We start from the raw sequence: 17798 nt of genomic DNA on the forward strand, positions 1-17798 counted from the left end.
TTATTTACAATAGTGCTTATTTTACTTTAGTGCTTATGTTACTATAGTGCTTATGTTACTATAGTGCTTATGTTACTATAGAGCTTATGTTACTATAGAGCTTATTTTACTATAGCGCTTATTTACAATAGTGCTTATTTTACTTTAGTGCTTATGTTACTATAGAGCTTATGTTACTATAGTGCTTATGTTACTATAGTGCTTATGATACTATAGTGCTTATTTTACTATAGTGCTTATGTTACTATAGAGCTTATGTTACTATAGTGCTTATTTTACTATAGTGCTTATGTTACTATAGTGCTTATGATACTATAGTGCTTATTTTACTATAGCGCTTATGTTACTATAGAGCTTATGTTACTATAGCGCTTATGTTACTATAGCGCTTATGTTACTATAGCGCTTATGTTACTATAGTGCTTATGTTACTATAGAGCTTATGTTACTATAGTGCTTATGTTACTATAGTGCGTATGTTACTATAGTGCTTATGTTACTATAGTGCTTATGTTACTATAGAGCTTATTTTACTATAGTGCTTATGTTACTATAGTGCTTATGTTACTATAGCGCTTATGTTACTATAGTGCTTATGTTACTATAGTGCTTATGTTACTATAGCGCTTATGTTACTATAGTGCTAATGTTACTATAGCGCTTATTTTAGTATAGCGCTTATGTTACTATCCGGTTGTTCAGTGATGACGCGACGAATCCTACTTCCGGGTCTAAAGTAGTCTGCGTTTAATATGGCTTTTGTGTTGTTAACATGTTTAATGTTATGTATTTTCTTCTATTTGATCTCAAAAAGCTCCTAAAACAGTCAGTGATCCCTGTTGACCTCCCTCGGCTTTTATTACTGCTAATCATTTATTTAAGCTCAGTCTTTAAAACCTTAGGATGTAACTACAGCCCAGCCTATGCAGCAGTATATGAATGACTAACCTCGTATTGTGGATGGATTATCTCAGTTGTTCTCCTGGCTGAAGTTTGGTCCTTTTACAGCATCCTGCCATGCGATTACATTTGTTCCTGACCACCGAGAACACTCACGTTAACTTTTATCGAGTGGAAAAAAAGTTAGCTTGTTTATATTATGCTAACATAGCTGTGTCGCTAGCGGTCACCTAGCACAGCATTATATACCAGCTAGCCAAACTTCAGTAACCCTACAAACGTCACTGCTGTTTAGTTTTCTGTCTTCATTTATGTTGGAAGTGATAGCAGAGCTGTACGTTTTAATTTGTTTCCAAAACCCTGCAGTCAGGACATGCTATATTGTATTTAGATAGAAGCTAGCGAGCTAACTCCCTGCTAACTTCTAACTCCGTTAAATGTCATAAATTCCGTTTTCATGGATGCCTGGATGTTAAACTCAATTCTTACACCTGGTAGAGCAGAACGCTGATCATTTTATTAAAGATGAAAGACTTTAGACAGTTTTTCAACTCTCAGTAATGCCACAGTGATCGTTTGATATGTGGACCTGCAGCGGAGTTTAGACCCAGACACGGCTAGTGACGTCAGACTGAACAACCGGATAGCGCTTATGTTACTATAGTGCTTATGTTACTATAGTGCTTATGTTACTATAGTGCTTATGTTACTATAGTGCTTATTTTACTATAGTGCTTATGTCACTATAGTGCTTATGTTACTATAGAGCTTATTTAACTATAGTGCTTATGTTACTATAGCGCTTATGTTACTATAGCGCTTATGTTACTATAGCGCTTATGTTACTATAGTGCTTATGTTACTATAGTGCTTATGTTACTATAGTGCTTATGTTACTATAGCGCTTATGTTACTATAGTGCTTATGTTACTATAGAGCTTATTTAACTATAGTGCTTATGTTACTATAGCGCTTATGTTACTATAGCGCTTATGTTACTATAGCGCTTATGTTACTATAGAGCTTATTTTACTATAGTGCTTACGTTACTATAGTGCTTATGTTACTATAGCGCTTATGTTACTATAGTGCTTATCTTACTATAGTGCTTATGTTACTATAGTGCTTATTTTACTATAGTGCTTATGTCACTATAGCGCTTATGTTACTATAGCGCTTATTTTACTATAGTGCTTATTTTACTGTAGTGCTTTTTTTACTATAGCGCTTATGTTACTATAGCGCTTATTTTACTATAGTGCTTATTTTACTGTAGTGCTTTTTTTACTATAGCGCTTATGTTACTATAGCGCTTATTTTACTATAGTGCTTATTTTACTATAGCGCTTATGTCACTATAGCGCTTATGTTACTATAGTGCTTATGTTACTAGTCCCCTAGTCCAGAACCCTTGCTTTAATTAAACGTCCAGAACGGCTGAACCGGGGAGGTGGAGAGCTGGCGGAGGGGAAACGACCCTGAGGGCCAGGCTGGCACGGGCGGTCAGGAAAAACTGAAGATAGCTCGGGCCCCGCCAGGTGTGGGGCGCTCCCAGAGGAAGAAGCAGGGTTGTCCAGTCCAGTGGAAGGCGGGCGGCCACGGCGGGGGGCCTGAGCCAGCACCACCTGGTCATCCAGAAGCACATGTGCTGGTTTAAGTCTGTCAATAGAAACAGACTCCCAAAATCCAAATGGAAATGCTTCCGGCCCGGTTGAATAACCCGAAAGGGGCCGTCATACAGTGGACGCAGCGGAGGCCTATGAGCGTTATGCCTGACAAAAACAAACTGCGAAGAGTCCAACGACCTCGGAACAAAGGTGTCAGGCACACAATGGTGCACTGGGCCAGGAAGAGAAAACGAGTCTCTTGGGGGACGGAGAGACGGCACAGAGGGAGCGAAGCACGGGGGTGGGCTCTCAGGCAAGAATTCCCCAGGGACCCAGAGGGGCTGACCAAGGACAAGTTCAGCCGGGGAAACCCCAAGGTCTTCTTTAACCGCGCAGCGCAACCCCAGTAAAACCCATGGAAGGCGGTCAACCCAGTTGCCATCTGTGAGAGAAGCACGGAACGCGGCCTTAAGCGACCGGTGGAAATGTTCGCACATCCCGTTGGCCTGCGGGTGGTACGCAGTGGTGCGGTGAACCTTGACCGCCAGGCCGTCAGCCTTGGCAGACCAAAGCTCGGAAACGAACTGGGGGCCCCTGTCTGAGGTAATGTCGGCGGGGGGACCTAAACGCGAAACCCACGTTGACAAAAATGCCCTGGCCACTGCTGCTGCTGTAGTGGACGCCAGAGGCACTGCCTCAGGCCAGCGGGTTGTGTGGTCCACTACAGTCAAAAGGTGCGTGAAACCTTGTGACTGCGGCAGAGGACCAACCAGATCCACATGCACATGATCAAAACGCCTCCCTGGAACGCGGAAGGATTCGAGGGGCGCCTGTGTGTGCCTATGGATCTTAACGCGTTGGCATGGGATGCACGCGGCTGCCCAGTCTTTCACCGATTTACGAAGGCCCGGCCAAACAAACCTAGAGCTGACCAGCTTGACCGAGGCCCGGACGCCTGGATGAGAGAGGGCGTGTACGGAGTCGAAAACGCGACGACGCCACGAAAGGGGAACTACAGGGCGTGGACGGCTGGTGGAAACATCGCAAAGCAGGCTAGGCCCGCCGTTCCACACTGGTCTGTCCTCCAGTACAAGGCACGTTTGCGCAGACCGAAGGGCAAGGACGTCTGGGTCGGCCTGTTGGTCAGCGGCCATAGCCTCAACGTCTATGCCAACATAAACAGGAGAAACCACCACGCGGGATAGACAGTCAGCCACGCAGTTGGACTTACCAGCCACGTGCTGAATGTCCGTTGTGAACTCGGAAATGGCTGCCAACTGGCGCTGCTGGCGCCCGCTCCACGGATCAGAGACCTTGGACATCGCGAATGTCAAAGGTTTATTATCGACGTACGCGGTGAAGCTCCGACCCTCGAGAAAAAAACGAAAATGCCGTGTGGCGAGGTGTAGGGCCAGCAACTCCCTGTCAAAAACGCTATATTTGCGCTCACTGTCTCTAAGTGTGCAACTAAAACAAGCGAGCGGTTGCCAGACACCGGAGACCCGCTGTTCTAACACTGCGGCCACTGCCACGTCCGACGCGTCGGAGGTCAACGCAATCTCCGCCGACGGAAACGGGTGGGCCAGCAGGGCGGCATTTGCCAGCGCGGTCTTGGCCCCAGAAAATGCCTGGATGTGTTCAGGGAGCCAATCAATCAGGTTCTTAGCTGTTTTACCCTTCAAGGCAGCATAGAGAGGCTGCAGCAGGTGTGCAGCTCTGAGAAAGCGGTTGTAGAAATTGACCATCCCCAAGAACTCCTGCAGCGCTTTAACGGACGCAGGACGCGGAAAAGCCGAAACGGCCCGGACCTTGTCTGGCAATGGAACCACACCGTCAGCAGAAATGCGGTGGCCCAAGAAATCCAGAACCGGCAAGCCGAACTGGCACTTGGAGGGGTTGACGATCAGGCCGTGTGCCGCCAAGCGCTGGAAAACCTGATGCAGATGGGACGCGTGCTGACTCTCAGAGCAGCTGGCCACCAATATATCGTCAAGGTACACGAAGACGAAAGGCAGCCCGCGCAAAACGGAGTCCATCAACCGCTAAAGAGTCTGGGTGGCGCCTTTCAGGCCGAACGGCATGCGCAAAAATTCAAACAGGCCGAAAGGGGTAATAATGGCAGTTTTGGGGACGTCTTCGGCGCGCACGGGAACCTGGTGATACCCCCGCACCAAGTCAATTTTAGAAAAAATCGAGGTGCCGGCGAGGTGGGCGGAAAAATCCTGGATGTGGGGAATGGGGTAACGGTCGTTCTCCATGACATTATTCAAACGGCGAAAATCCCCACACGGCCGCCACCGACCATCTGACTTGGGCACCATGGGTAGCGGAGAAGCCCAGGCACTATTCGAGCGCTGCACTATGCCGAGGCGCTTCATTGCGGCAAACTCTTCCCGAGAAGAGAACAGACGAGGCAGGACCAGACGAGGCAGGACCAGACGAGGCAGGACCAGACAGTGGCGTGGCAGCCACAGGCAAGGGAGCCGGACCAGGCGAAGGCGATGCGGGAGCCGGACCGGGCGACGTTGAAGGCGATGCGGGAGCCGGACCGGGCGTGGGTGCAGCTGATACAGAGGCCGGACCGGGCAATGGCTGAACGGGTCCCCCGGACCCTCCAGCGGAGACGAGGAGGTGCTGGCCGGGCTGACCTGAGCCGCCAGCGGTTACGAGGAGGTGCTGGCCGGGCTGACCTGAGTCGCCAGTGGAGACGAGGAGCGGCTGGAGAGGTTCCCCTGATCCGCCAGCGGAGACGAGGAGGTGCTGGCCGGGCTGAGCAGAGCCGCCAGCGGAGACGAGGAGGTGCTGGAGAGGTTCTCCTGAACCCCCAGCGGAAACGAGGAGCGGCTGGAGGGGTCCTCCTGAACCCCCAGCGGAGACGGATGCAGAGCCAGCAGATGCGGGGACCTCTGGCTCAGCGGACGCTAACTGTAGCTGCACAGGGCACGCAGTTGGCTTGGGATGCAACGGCTGGGGCTGTGCAGGGCAAACAGTCTGTCCAAAGTCCGTCAGTACCACGCAGTCCTCAGCTGGTGGAGAAAGCCCACAAAGGCTTCCAGCTGAGGTTGACAGTGTCTGAGCGGGTTGCTGAGCTATGAACTGAGCTGGTGACAGAGGTAATGACAGAGCTAATAATGACTGAGCCGTTAACTGAACAGGCAATGGAGTAAGACGCTGAGGTGGTAACAGAGCGGATGACTGAGCAGGTAATGGAGCTGATAACTGTGCTAGAGACTGAGCTGGTGACAAAACAGGAAACTGTGCTAATAACTGAGCTAATGACTGCGCTATGGACAGAAGTGCAAGTTGTAGTTGTGGTTGTAGTGATGGTGGGTCAGCAGGTAGTTGAACTTGTGATTGAGCAGGTGACTGGCTCTTGGCTGCTCTCCTCCGGGGAACAGGAATGGGTGCTGGGCCTGGCCGAACACCAGCCATCCCCATCCGAGGAACAGATACGGGTGCAGGGACGAGCTGGGCTCTGGCTGCCTTTACCCTGGGGGCCGGTGTAGGTGCAGGAGCTAGCTGGACCTCTGTCGCTCCCACCCGAGGAACTGAGACGGGTGCAGGAGTCGGCAGGGTCACGGCTGACCTCACCCGGGGAACCGGAACAGGAGCAGGCAAAGGCTGGGTGTCCATCAACCCCACCCGAGGAGCAGGTACGGGCGCCGGGATGAACGGAGCCTCTGCCAGGCTGGGGACAGAAGCGGGGACCAGCTGGACCTCAGCCACCCTCTCCCGAGAAACTGATACGGGAGCAGGGGAAAGCTGGGCCCGCGCCGCCCTGGTTACAGGAACTAGAGTTGGAGAGCTGAGTTCAGGAGCAGTAACAGACACTGGGAAAACCAAGTTAGTGGAGCCAAACACAGTTTCAGCAAACAGAGACTTATGGCAGGCCAATCTTAGCAACTCTGCTGTTCTTAAGCTGTCCATGTTAGAGGTAGCAGTCTTTAAAACAGTCATCGTACAGAAAGATCCAGGCTTAGCAGAGTTAGAGTCTGTAATTCTTGGCTCAGAGGGAGGCGTTATAGACATAGAAGCATTCTCATAGACTGTTTCTAAATACGCAGGTTGGAGAGCAGCATAGTCCAGGAGTGAAGAAACACCATCCACAGTCTTATACTCAGCAGGTACAGGAGTATACCCATATGGAAAAGAAATAGTAAAAACTTATATGTGATTACTCATGAAAGTGGCCACTTTCATGAGTAAATCATATAAGGCTTACATGATTTACTCATGAAAGTGGCCACTTTCTCATTACTTTCATACATTGTTTTCGTAAGTATCCAAAACATACAAGTTTCATTATATAATTTTTCAAGGGATCTTATATCTGTTTTCACTCTTATATGCTTTACATACAAGTTTCACACAAGACAGATACAAACTTTATAAGATTTATATATATCTTTTCCATATGGGTACTCAGTAACACAGGTGGTGTCTGAGGCAACTGGGTGCGAAACTAACTCAGGAATAGTCAACCTGAGCTTTCCTAGCAGTTTACACATGACGGACGGTAACTTGTTGCCCTTAACCTTAACAACTGTGATGGAATGCACAGTCTTAGTGTTTTCCAAACCCGAGTTAACAGACTTCGCATCAGCTAGTGTTAACTCGAGAGGAGCAACATTCTTTATCCCTGGAGAAACAGAGTCAGAGCTAACAGACAAGGCAGGAAGAGTTAAATGTGACAGCGGGTCAAAAGCAACCTGAGGAACAGAAAGCGCAGCCTTTGAAGGTTGGAAGACACACAGGTCAGTTTCCAGGGGGTCCCCTCTGGTTTCAGCAGGAACAGGAACCACAGGACTGTTTGTTTTAATATTCAGTTCACAAGTATGCAACTCAAAATTAGTCTTTTGCTTCTCTAAGGTGAGATTATTAGCCTGTGTGTTAATTACTGCTGACCTGGGAGGAGCAAAGGAAAAACAGTCATTCTCAAACAGGGACGTGAGGGTAGGTAATGCAGGCTGTGGATTAACTGACCCAGAATTACCAGACACAGAGTTAACGGTCTCTGGGATGACACACACAGAACTGCAGTCTCTAGGGGGGCAATGAACTCAGTCTCATACTTAATAGGTGCAGAGGTGAACTTAGAAATGTTGTGAGGCCTGGAAACACAGTCATTTTCAAACTCACTATTCGTCTCTGATGAGTTACAGACGTGGAAAACTGCGGACTCAGGAACATAATATTGTCCGAGTCGGTCCGACTTGGAAGTGGCATGGAAGAAAGAGTCAGATTCACTCACCACCGGAGTTTGCTCAGTAACTTTAGGGTGGCGACGGCGTGAGCGTCGTTTTTTCCTGGGAACTGTGCCGTAAGTTCCCGAGGCTGTAGACGTGGGCACCCCAGAGACGTCGGCTGACCGAGCCGATGACGGGCCGGGCTGCGCCGAAGAGACAGGGAGCTTGTGCAGCTCCGAGCGTGGAAGTCCCATGGAAGAGCGCAAAGGACTGCAGCGGAGATAGGCTGCTTGTCGGAGGCACGAAATCTCTCCTCGGCCGCCGAGTAACCCTCTTTTTTGCGCGGGACGTGGGCGGCGACTGGGGAGGTGAACCGGAAGTTGAGAAGGCCGGAGGAGTTGTGGCAGGCGGTAGGCTGAATCCTCCAACTCTTATCACCGTGGGACGATGTGGGGAAAAGGCAGCAGCGTTTGTAGTTTGGAGGCTGCGCGGCCCACCTAGAGCCAATCGAGTCCCATAAAAGGCAGACTCGCGCTCCCGGGCATGCCGAGCCTCCTGCCTTCTCCTCTCGTTAGGGAAGGCGGGGTCTGCACGCTGCCGGTTCCGTAGGGAGTTTGCTGGGTCCATTACTGGTCGCGTCGTACTGTCATGAACCGGCTGTGTGGAGGCAGATGAGGACCCAAACGCAAAACTCACGGAGGCAGGAACTGAACTCAAAATCACTGCTTTATTGCAGGTTTCACAAAGGAACAGAACTAAACTGGGAATACTAACAGAAGACCGTGGGAACACAGAAAGACACACAGGTTCGGGGAGAAGACATTGACGACGCAACACTGACCTGATGGAGACATGCACATAAATACACAGAGAGTTAACGAGGGAAGTGGGAGCACACGGGGAACACAGCTGACACAGATAATCATAACGAGACAGGGCAGGAGTGAACACAACATGACGCATACTGACGAGAGACTATCAAAGTAAAACAGGAAGTACACAGAGGTTCAGACAGGAGGAGAGAGAGCACGGGGAGAACACAGACATAACGGGCTGGGGAAAACATGGAATAAAACACAAGGAGAGACGAGGGCTCACAGATACACAGGGGCACACAGGAGGTAACCAAATAAGAAACATCTTAACTAAATAACCTAGGAACCAAGGCATAAATAGGGAACAAAATACAAAACACACAAAAACTAAGAATACTGGGCCAACATGGCGCAGGACCATGACAAAAAAAGTAAAATAGATATTTGCAAAATTCTGCCTAAATATGTATTTTACCAGGTTAATATGTGTGGTGGGGCGTGGTCTGCAGCGCCGCAGCAGGGGAGTCGGACGCACCTGAGCGGCACCCGCAATCACGCCTCGCCGCATTAACGTCTGTGCTCTCTCTGCTGTTGTTGGTATACAGTGGGGCAAAAAAGTATTTAGTCAGCCACCGATTGTGCAAGTTCCCTCACTTAAAATGATGACAGAGGTCAGTAATTTGCACCAGAGGTACACTTCAACTGTGAGAGACAGAATGTGAAAAAAAAATCCATGAATCCACATGGTAGGATTTGTAAAGAATTTATTCGTAAATTAGGGTGGAAAATAAGTATTTGGTCACCTCAAACAAGGAAAATGTCTGGCTCTCACAGACCTGTAACGTCTTCTGTAAGAAGCTTTTCTGTCCCCCACTCGTTATCTGTATGAATGGCACCTGTTTGAACTCATCATCTGTATAAAAGACACCTGTCCACAGCCTCAAACAGTCAGACTCCAAACTCCGCCATGGCCAAGACCAAAGAGCTTTCGAAGGACACCAGGAAAAGTATTGTAGACCTGCACCAGACTGGGAAGAGTGAATCTACAATAGGCAAGCAGCTTGGTGTGAAAAAATCAACTGTGGGAGCAATCATCAGAAAATGGAAGACATACAAGACCACTGATAATCTCCCTCGATCTGGGGCTCCACGCAAGATCTCATCCCGTGGGGTCAAAATGATCATGAGAACGGTGAGCAAAGATCCCAGAACCACACGGGGGGACCTGGTGAATGACCTGCAGAGAGCTGGGACCAAAGTAACAAAGGTCACTGTTGTGATATTTTGATACCATGGTAGCATTTACAGGATATTGTTTTATAGTGATATTATACAGGAAAACTGTTACTCAATAAGGCCCATTTACTAGTTGTTTTTCTCTTTCTCTGTGACCCAAGAATTAATGTGTAAGAATCACAGGATGGTACCTCAAGGTTGAAAACACCACAGAGATCACTCCCTTACTCCCATCCTCCCTTCTTTATCTCCTAGAAAAGAGCTTGTTAAAGGCCAGGTGGTTTGTTTCAGAATTCACTAATGAAAGAACTCTGTATTCTATGTCTAGGAGTGTATTTTGCTGGGATGATCATAAATTGTAGCTGAACTGATAAACTACACAAAGGATACTTCTTTGCTCAGAAGGCAGGAAGACGTTTCCTTATTTGGTCTGTACCGGTTTGAACTGAGAACCTGCTGACACACGAACCTTTTTTTCTTCTATATAAACTGTTGTATACTGAATAAACCTTTGAGTTGATTGTGGGAGAGCAACCTGAACAGTCTCTGTATCGCTTTGTTCTCCTAACTGCTCCCGACGTCGTAACTAACCTGCTGAACGGCATACCTGAGCGTTACTTTGAATAATTAGGAATCTTATAAGGAAAGGACAAAACTCTGCTTATCGGTGCTCACGCCTTGGAGGAAACCCGATCCACGGAGAAACCCGGGACGGAGATTTCTTTCAGTCACCATCAGTAACACACTACAACGGCAGGGAATCAAATCCCGCAGTGCCAGACGTGTTCCGCTGCTGAAGCCAGTGCATGTCCAGGCCCGTCTGAAGTTTGCCAGAGAGCACATGGATGATACAGCAGAGGATTGGGAGAATGTCATGTGGTCAGATGAAACCAAAGTAGAACTTTTTGGTATAAACTCAACTCGTCGTGTTTGGAGGAAGAAGAATACGGAGTTGCATCCCAAGAACACCATACCTACTGTGAAGCATGGGGGTGGAAACATCATGCTATGGGGCTGTTTTTCTGCCAAGGGGACAGGACGACTGATCCGTGTTAAGGACAGAATGAATGGGGCCATGTATCGTGAGATTTTGAGCCAAAACCTCCTTCCATCAGTGAGAACTTTGAAGATGAAACTAGGCTGGGTCTTCCAACATGACAATGATCCAAAACACACCGCCCGGGCAACAAAGGAGTGGCTCCGTAAGAAGCATTTGAAAGTCCTGGAGTGGCCTAGCCAGTCTCCAGACCTCAACCCCATAGAAAATCTGTGGCGGGAGTTGAAAGTCCGTGTTGCTCGGCGACAGCCCCAAAACATCACTGCTCTCGAGAAGATCTGCATGGAGGAATGGGCCAAAATACCAGCTACTGTGTGTGCAAACCTGGTAAAGACCTATAGTAAACGTTTGACCTCTGTTATTGCCAACAAAGGTTATGTTACAAAGTATTGAGTTGTATTTTTGTTATTGACCAAATACTTATTTTCCACCCTGATTTACCAATAAATTCTTTACAAATCCTACCATGTGGATTCATGGATTTTTTTTTCACATTCTGTCTCTCACAGTTGAAGTGTACCTCTGGTGCAAATTACTGACCTCTGTCATCATTTTAGGTGGGGGAACTTGCACAATCGGTGGCTGACTAAATACTTTTTTGCCCCACTGTATGTCGGGCTGTGAGCTGCAAAGCTACAGCTGGCTGTATGCACACAGCAACTGTGTGTGAAAAGTGGTCAATAAAGAGATGCTGAAACGCGTGTTCATGGAAACATCGTCAGGTCTGCCGTGGTATGTTTACAATGGGACTTATGGTCCCGAACCTCTGCGCACAGCGTCTGCAGATCGGGGCTGTACGAAGTCACTTTCATCTTTACGCAGAACTATAAGCTGTCATCTGTGAAGCGTGAGCGGCGTTTGTTTTCATCATAGTTCAGGGTGGAGAACAGCTGCCGACATAATGTGGATCCGAAGATCCATAACTGGCCTGGCTGGGGTTGAAAGTCTCCATAAATGCACACGTTTTGGTGGGTACACCGGCTTACACGAGTGTGACTCTGATTTTGAGCGATGAAAAAATAATTAAATATAATTTTATTTTTATATGTCAATATCACAATAATCTTCCAATTTAGAACTAAAAAAATAACTAACATAAATAAAATACACTTCAGCTAAAACCGACCCCTGATCTAGACATCTAACACCAATTATCCAAGTCCAGTGGATGGATTGGATGCAGATGTTCTGAAAGTTCTTAGGTCTCGTTTTGGGGCCTTACTCCTTTGTAGACATTAGAGAAGAGCCTTGAAAATAATGCTATACATTTTGATGTTTCTGCCTGATGAAGGTTTTTTTAGAGAAATGCAAAACTAAACACCTCTTTAGCGTGTGTGTGCTGATGATACATACACAGGGTGTGCAGCCTGCTGTTTGTTGACCTCTGAATATATTGATTTGACTTCATATCCTTCACCACATAATCCACAACTAGCATGGTAATGTTTCTACACAGACTCGAGTTACTGCTTGTGGAGCAGCGTTCAGGTTTTACTTCACAGTGGGAAGGATGAGCTCCTCAGCAGATAACTTAATATGATCACAACAGTACAAAACACTTGTTAGCTGTGTGCCAAGACAAGGAAACAGTGTGAAACACTATGTGTTCATACAACACTTTGCATTTAATCATTAGCTATTATTAATCTCTTTATGTCTTCCACACTGTGTCTTTTGTCCTGCCCCCCTTCCCTCACCCCCAGTTTGATCGTGGCAGATGGCTGCCCTCCCACAGCTTGGTGTGCCCGAGGGTTCTTCCTGTCAAAAGGGAGCTTTTCCTTCCCTCTATTGATTGGTGGGGTTTTCTCTCTATTATTATGAGGTCTTTACCTTATAAAGTGCCTCAAGGTGACTGCTGTTGCGATGGTACTATATAAATAAAACTGAACTGAACTGAATTGGAATGGTGTGTGTGTGTGTGTGTGTGTGTGTGTGTGTGTGTCAGAGTAAAAGGAACAAGGAAATAAGGCATCAGTTTGCTCATCATGCTAACGTAAATAGCTATTCTGCCAGTATAGACATTCAGCTACTCAACATTATTGTCATGGCTACTGAACGGACCCACGCGCAGACAGTTCTTTCAAGGAAACAAAAGGGGATTTATTTACAATAGGGATCACCTTAGTGCAAAATATATGTACAGTGAGTTGGGAGGGGGTCCAGGGCTCCAGGGAGAGAAGGGGGGGGGAATCCACACACACGCTTCCTCTTCCACTCAGTCACCGCCACCGCTCCTCCGCACACACGCACTCCTCTTCAGCCGCACTCGCTCCAACACTCCACACACTGCCCCACTTGGACAGGTCCGGTGATTCGGTCCAGAATCTACAGACAGAAGGTCAAAGGTTAGTTCCACAACATAAAACACGTGTAAGCGATTCTTCTTTGAATATGCCGCGAGCACGAACTCAGGTGGTTCGACGTTCCAGCGGTGAGCTGCTCTGTGCCACTGCCATAAATAGCAGCTGGGGAAATCAGCCAGATCAGCCGCAGGTGGACACCATCCACAGGGGTGCGTGGGCCAAGAGTGAGAGCCCGTAATGAGCTCCACCCAGGCAGAGAGGAGGAGGAGAGACAAAAAACTAAAACTAACAACAACAAAACCTGTAGCCAGCGTGGGCCAACCAGAGAGACACGGGGACCGTGACAATTATTCCTACTGCTTGAATCACTTCTTTTCCCCTTGCTAAGTTTAAAATTATTACCTATAAGACTACCAGGAGCAGCTCAGTTTCACTCTGGATGCCGAAGCAGTGCAGATATACTCACAGGTATGAATGCAAATACAGACATTTCCCACTTCAGATTCATCAGAGGACTGTGGTAAATGGACTGATTCTTATAGAGCGCTTTTCTACTCTCACTGAGTACTCAAAGCGCTACAACATGCCTCATTCACCCAATCACACCCATTCTCACAAGCACTTTATCTACACTTAGTGCTTTCTAACGACATTTATACACATTCACACTCCGATGGATGCATTGGAGAGCAAGTTGGGGTTAGTATCTTGCCCAAGGATACTTGACATGCAGACTGGAGGAACCAGGGATCAAACCACCGACCTTCCGATCAGTAGGTGACCTGCTCTACCTCCTGAGCTACATTTACACTCACAGTCACACCAGTGGCCAACTTGACTTGCCAGTTAACATAATATGCATGTGTTTGGAAGAACCGACGCACACGTGGGAGAACATGCACACACCGGCCAGCTGGCAGGTTTCAAACCCAGGACATTCTTGCTCTGAGATAACAGCACTAACCTCTGCATCACCATGCTTTCATGCTTTTTTCTGTTGTGAAATGGATGTGAATCATTTATTGGGTCTGACCTTTTTACTATGACCTTTTATTAATAAAACGTTTTACTACAGAGGGATCACAAACACGGTGAAAGAAAGCATCATTTTCCTGCCCTGTGCTTACTTCACATGAATGTGTGGGATATGAACATTAGCTAATATAACAAGCAAACACAGGCATGTAAGAGATTATTATACACAATTGTACAGGGTCAGTGCTGTGACTTAGATTTAGTTCATGTCCAAAAACTGGCTGTTTGCGTTAATGGCGGAGTCTCTCTGTAGAAGACAAAGACAGAGCTCACACATCTGAAGGATTTCTTAAAAAAAATGTTCTGATGTCAATCAAAGCAACAGAGAAAAGTCCTGCGATTGTTTCCCTCTTTTTCTGTTGCTGTAAGAGTTTTCTGTATCATCTACATGTCACACACTTCCTTTGTTCTGAGACCTTTGCTGTTTGTTTAGTTTAAGTATTGCATCCATCAGATTTTTGTTGGAGCCGATGTACAGTCTGCATTGCAAATTAATGCCATCCGTGGTCCACAGTGCATTTGCTGCCTCTTCCAGAAAGCCTCCAGTTTCTAACATAATCGCCTATTAGTCTTTTTCTGATATTAGAATCGCTCTCCTTTGTTGCCGTGCTGCACCTTCTCCTGCCTCTGTCAAACACAGGCATTACTGGGAGTTTGAGCTAAGTTGAAAGAGAGACCTGTTCATTTGCATCGTGAAAGCAAAGCCAGGCAAATTTATTTAAATAGCGCAATTTATTCAGAGCAGTTTCAAAATGCTTTGGAGACATTTAACCTCTAAAAGGAACTGGAAGAAAGTGACAACATATGGAAGATTAGAGACTTCATCCACAGGACATACTCTCAGGATCTGTGTCGCTCTGCCCAGACAAATCTCTCTCAGGAAAAGCCTCAAAGCCCCTCCTTCATCAAAGATGTAGTTCTTGAATGTTAAATATGCTTTTGCTGCCCACAACGCAAGGTCTGTGTTCCACATTTGAATGTCAACATTGGTCCAAAAGCATTACACAATGTGTAAAACACATAATTTCTCTGACTTTTAGATTGGATTTTATTGTAGTGGATGTTTTTGGTGACACTAGAGGGAAACTGGAACCTGAAGTTCAGGCTGGGGTTATACACACACTATCATAGACTCTTATAATAAAGTTACAACAAGCTTTGAAACACTAAAATCCATGTTTATTTAAATATTCATAATGATCCATATATAAAACCCATGTCGACAATCATGTATAATAAAGTGTAGATGTAAATATATATTTAAGTTAATTTCTAAAAAAACAAGTTTACAGTGTGTGATGTTAACAATAGGCATGTTTGTGTTTATATTTACTACTTACTAGTGGTGTGCGGATCGATATTGACATATCGATTCTTCCGATGCCAGTAATTTATGTTCTAGAATCGATTCTCATATTAAAATATCAATATTTTAGTACTCTGGGGTAAATTTGTAGTTTTTCATTAACAGGAACACAGTGGAAAGAAACTATATCATTCGGATCATCTAAATTGGAAGGAACTACTTCCTCTACCGACTTTCACAGTCATGTGCAAAACACGGCTGTATAAATGTGTCACAGCCCCTGGCGTGCGCACTCACAGCAATGGCTGAGTGTAAACAGAGTCATGTGTGGATTTGATTTCAACACTATTAAAGTGTCTATATGGGTCCACACCAGAGAGTGTTAATTTAACTCTTTTTGGAGAGTTGGTACGTTAACTCTGATTTAGTGTTAAACACCAAATCTGTCTGGAGTTGATAATTTAACACTTGGTGTTAAGAGTTTATATATTAACTCTCAAAGAGTATTTTAGTTTAACTACGTAAGAGTTATCTTCTAATTCATTCTAAAAAGTGGGAATTTTACTGTTCTGAACTTCTAGAAATTTCTTTTGGAAATAAACATTTACTAAAAAGATGCAATGGTTTTTGAAAAACATTTATTCTGAACTGCGCACCACAATTTCAAAACATTTTCTGAAAGATGTAACAGTATACATGTTCTCACTTTCATTAGAATTGTGTTTATCAAAAGGTCTGACATGGTAAATGCAAATAACAGCATCTCATCACTTATTTCTTCAATACAATATGCATGTCCTTCATTCATCCCTTTGTGGAACTTCAACACACTTCTGCTCTCCCCCATATTCCATCTTCACAAGCATATCCTGTGCGGAGATTGAATAAAAATTAGTTGACACTAATTAATGGCACAAATAATCCAGTAAACAATTGCAGCACAGTAAAAAAAAAAGGAATCCTCTTTGAGCCATTACTTGTGTAAAGTATTTTCCCAAAAGACAAGGACACAGGCAACAGGTAATACTGAACTAAATGTAAAACCGCAACCTTTTTCATTTTTACCTAAACCGTGTGCACAAAACTCTGGAGGGATCTATGCTAACGTGGAATCCAGTCAGGGCGTCAGCTACTGCTGTTTGCTCGGTTTTTTTATGGGCGATCGTTTTCAGGCTTCAAGTAGCACCATTATACCAACATTTCACATTCTAGACATTGTTTTAGGTGTATTTGACCAAAAGTTTGACTGAAAATTCACATGCAAGCTTTTTTCAAGGCTGTGGTATTTGCCCGCAAACAATACCTTTCAGCTAGCTAAAACAGAATGTTATGCTATCAGCGAGCAACATGGCTAATGCCTTTCACACAGCTTTGTCTCAACTCCAAAGAGCCACAGAAGTAAAAGCTCATAATAATAATTGAAACAATCTTTGAAAAAATGACTTACCAAGCATGGCAAACAACTCAAATATGTAGAGCAAAATGTTCTGAAACGGCTTCACTTCAGCTTCGATTGGAGCCGTGCTGGGGCGGAGTCTGTGAATTTACTCTGTTGGTGTCATAGCCCCTGTAGGAGTTCAGAGTTAAGAGGTCAAGAGTTAATGTTTCCATTGTAACACCTCCAGATTTGACAGAGAAACACTCATTTTTAACACTCGATTTTAACTACTATCATTTTACACCTCAGAGTTACATTAAAAGAATGTGACTCTACTTAGAGTAAAATTAACTCTACTTTTGCAAGGAGACTATTAACACCAAAACATTTAACACTTTTGAATTTGCTGTGCACAAACAGCCAAGACCTGGTTTGCGATACATCCGGGGCCTGTGCTTCGTACCGCGCTAAGTGAGTTAGCTGGATTAGATTGTTGACGATTTCGCGTGATCCTGGATCGTTCGGTTCCCCGAAACTCATCCGGGACTTGCTGTCATAGCAACAGAGCCGTAAGCGTAAACCTGCTGGGGAGCAGGTTTACTTTATGTAAACAGGATTAGATCGCGGCCACGCAGGTATGCCCGCGTCATTCATACGAAAGCAACAGCGATATTCCACCACTGTTTCACCATAAATAAATAACATCACTGTAACCAAAGATAATGCAGCACTTGATCCTTTTATTGATTTCACACAGATACATACAGGTCATTCCCTAAAAAAGGGAAATGTACTATTAACATTCTATTACATGTATGTGATTATTACAGATGTAATTCATATTTCAGAGTAGTAATTGTAAATTACTTCGTGTAGTCAAGATGAGAGACCACGGCTATAAAAGCGAAGGTGGATTTGGGAAGTCTGTCGCAGTCATATCCTGTCCGTTTATGCGAGCAACCCATTGCGGAAGGT

This window comes from Aulonocara stuartgranti (assembly GCF_965226115.1).
Source record: "Aulonocara stuartgranti genome assembly, chromosome: 15".
NCBI classification, from domain to species: Eukaryota; Metazoa; Chordata; class Actinopteri; order Cichliformes; family Cichlidae; genus Aulonocara; species Aulonocara stuartgranti.